Source organism: Ricinus communis, chromosome 2 (assembly GCF_019578655.1).
Source record: "Ricinus communis isolate WT05 ecotype wild-type chromosome 2, ASM1957865v1, whole genome shotgun sequence".
NCBI lineage: Eukaryota > Viridiplantae > Streptophyta > Magnoliopsida > Malpighiales > Euphorbiaceae > Ricinus > Ricinus communis.
The window spans coordinates 21,878,606-21,882,427 of record NC_063257.1 but is presented as its reverse complement, the minus strand read 5'-3'; the positions used below and the strand labels follow the sequence as shown (position 1 = coordinate 21,882,427).

Below are 3,822 nucleotides of genomic sequence, written 5' to 3'. Positions count from 1 at the left end.
TCCGGGGATCGACCTTGATACTCACTAGTGCTAGGCTGCATCGGTAGGTTCACTTGCCTTAGGTGTAGGTTGCATAAAGAGCCCATCAAGTTTTGGCGCTTGGTGTTGTGTGAACTAGAGTGAATTGTTTTGTGTTAATTTAGTCATTATTTGTTTTATTCATTTATTCTTTAATTTTATTATTATTTATTATTATATTATTTTTGTTGATCGGTGGTTGTGTGGACTTTCGGTTTCAGGTAGTTTATGATCAGGAGCTCAAACTCGAATCTTATAGAGCCTCTATCTGATCCAGAATGATCCCTCAGACTCTTAAGGAAGAGGTTGCAATTAGAAGAGGAGGAGATTGAGGTTGAGGTACCTATGGATAGACTAGACACGATGGAAAACCATAACCCCCACGCCGATGAGGATCGGGAGAACGATGTCGAGTTTGCTCGACCATCTTTGGATGGGACGAAAACTAGTATAGTCAGACCTGCTGTAGCGGCCAACAATTTTGAGATAAAGGCCAATGTTATCCAGATGATCCAACAAAGCGTGCAGTTTGGAGGATTGCCCAGCGAGGATCCCAATGCACATATCTCCAACTTTTTGGAGATTTGTGACACATTCAAAATAAATGGAACAACCGATGATGCCATTCGAGATTGTTTCCATTTTCCTTGAGGGACAGAGCAAAGAGATGGTTGCAATCTCTTCCACAATGACGATCACTACCCTGGAAGGCGTTGGCCAAAAATTTTTATATAAGTATTTTCCTCCACTAAACCGCTAAACTTAGAAATGACATATCTTCTTTTGTGCGGTTTGATGATGAAAGCATGTACGATGCATGGGAGAGATTTAAAGATCTTTTGAGATGCTGCCCACATCACGGATTGCCGGTGTGGATGCAGTTCGGACCTTCTGACGGGTTGAACCTCGCAGCGAGGCGAGATGGTGGATGCTTTGCGGCGGTGGGGCGCTAAACGATGGGCGGCGAGCAAGCTCGAACTTGATAGAGGAAATGGCCATGAACAACTATCAATGGCAATCCTCTAGGAGAGCCCAGGAAGACAAGGAGTGGTCAACCAAGTGGACTCTACAGCCTTGGCGAGCTCAAGTGGAGCTTCTAGCCAAGAAGATCGACCAACTCAGGATCTTGGGTTCACGCGTGACGTTGGTGCGAGTTTTGTGGTGGCCGCATTACGGTCTGTTGTCTGCATGGAGGTATGTTTGCTTCATCCTCTACTACTTTTCCATCTAATTCGCTATGTCGTGCGATGTTGAACAGTTAATTATATGGGAATGCCCCAGCGTGAGCGATCCTTACAAAGAATACATACAACCCCGGGTGGCGCAATCATCCCAACTTGATTGGAGGAACAATAACGCTCGAGGGTCCACCTAGTTTTCGGAGACTTCATCGGTAGCAACATTCAATTTGGACTGCACAAGCTCCTCCTCTACCGGAAAAGAAGTCAAATTTAGAGGAGCTTATGATGAAGTTTGTGACGTCGGAGATGAGGTTCAGTAAACCGATAGTGCACTTAGGAACCGTGAGGCCTCGATTCGAACTTGGAGACCCAAATTGGCCAAATCTCTAAGATGTTGTCCGAGAGGCGGCAAGGAGCACTCCGAGCACCACCGAGTCTAACTTGAGGGAGCACGTGAATGCCATCACTTTGCGTTCGGTGTAAGTTAGTTTCGGCTCCTTCTAAGCCTTTGTTTTGATGACGCCACTATTGATGTGCAGTTAAGGCAAGCGGTAAGGTTAGGGAACCCGAGGGACAAAGGTGAAATCAATTCCGGTTAGGGAATATCAACCTAAGATTCCTTATCCCGCTAGAGATAAACAAGCGAGGCGAAAGAAGCGATTCGATAAGTTTTAGATATTTTTAGACAACTGCATATTAACTTGCCTTTTATTGATGTATTGGAGCGGATGCCAAAGTATGCTAAGTTCTTAAAGGACATACTTAGCGGAAAAGGAAGTTGGAGGAGGTCGCCTATGTTCGACAATGAGGAGTGCTCGGTAGTGTTTGAGCAAGTTGCGGAGAAACGTCACGATCCGGGGAGTTTCACTATTCCTTGCACTTTAGGTAATTTATATGTTGATGATGCATTAGGCCGATTTGGGGGCTAGCATAAACGTCATGCCCACTAGTTTGTTCAATAAGCTAGGTTGGGGGAGGCAAAATCCACTAGGATGTGCATACAATTAGTGACCAATTACATTAAGCTTCTTAGGGAATTGTGGAAAATGTGCTAGTTAAGGTAGATAAGTTCATATTTCCCATGGACTTTATGGTTTTGGATATGGACAATGAGCATGGTATACCATTAATTTTGGGGAGACCTTTCCTTGCCACGGTAGAGCTAAAATAGAGCGTATTTGAGGGGAAGTTAGAACTTAATGTAGGGGACGATTGTGTCACTTTTAGTTTACCCTCATTTGATAGTTCTTCCACCGACCATGTTCATGCCATTTGTTGTATTGATGGAATTGATCTTGCATGTAATACACAACCACAAGATGTACAAATGGATGATGCTATACATGTTTCTTCCCCTACTAGTATGTGTTATTTATCCGAAAAAATAACTTGTATCAATATGAGACTTTGTCGTGATAGACCCGAGAAGGGTAGTTGCAAGTTTGTTTTTGACAGATCACTTAGCCGGAATTCGGAGTGGATGAATGGACATCCTAAATCGGTCCAGAGAGCACCTCCTTGGACATCTACTGCACATATCGGACCTTTTCATTGCGCTTATATGCCTCGAACCCCAACTTACATTGAGCCTACCTTCTTAATTTGCATGATGCGGGAATCTTTGATCAGTCGGTGGGCGACTCGAACAAAAAGAAGCGCCTTGGGGAGGCATTCCCGAATCTATTTTTGCTTTCTGAATTTTTGGACATTTTTTATTTTATTTTATTTTATGTAGTCATTTGCAGTTAGATATTTCAGTCTGTTTTTAGTAAGTTTGATTTTGAGGAGATGCTATCTTATTGAACCTTTTACTAGATGTTGCTTGGAATGTGTTTATTCTTGAATTTTGTAGGAGTTAGCCTACTTGATGGTCGTACGTAATTTTGAGGACTGACATATTTTGAAGTGTTAAAGTACACATCAAGGGCAGTATCTAGTAGACTTTCTAGTTTTTATCTCTTCTTGTCGTCTTGTTTTTCTCTTAGTTTTCTAATTTCTTTTATGGACTCCCATAATTAGCTTCATTTTACGTATTTTATTCCTTTTATTTTGGAGTGCCTACCTTGTTCACCTTTGAGGGCGGTGTCTTTCACAAGTGTGGGGTAGTCACCGTAGATTTGTCATGATCTGGATTTTATCTTTCTGTTTTTATCTTGTTTTAATATCCCTTATTGATTGAGTCCATTCATTATTACTGTCCTTATCTTGAGTTTTGTTTTAATCGAGTAGTTAATGATTTTCTCCTTTGAATGGATTCCCTTATAGCTTTTATCGAACCTTGTTGGAAGAAGGCAATGAGCGAATCTCTTAATTACAATCCGGCCCGGGTAAAACCGGTATTTTCCTTAAATTCTTCCATTTTACTTTATCTTAGATATAGAACAACGTTAATATTGTTGCTTATTATTGTGATTGACTGTTTAAACTTTGGTTTGAGAATTCATGCAATTTTAACCCACTCGAATGGTGAGATTTTGAGCCAATTGGTGCATCACTATTATGCTCCCTTTTCTTTCATTAGTGAGCATTTTACGGAATCTCTGTTTAGAACTTGCTTTACGATATCATTGAGATTACATGAATTGTCAATAATCGTGAGATGATTTGGGCACTTAGGATTTAC

The 3,822-nt window shown here is 41.4% G+C and overlaps 1 non-coding gene across 1 annotated transcript; it reads right to left on the bottom strand.

Annotated features, from left to right (window-relative positions):
• Positions 1-776: 776 nt before the first annotated feature.
• LOC125369398 lies at positions 777-883 on the bottom strand. Its single transcript, XR_007214954.1, has one exon. It is a non-coding gene; the product is annotated as a small nucleolar RNA R71 (small nucleolar RNA).
• Between the last annotated feature and the right edge of the window lie 2,939 nt (positions 884-3,822).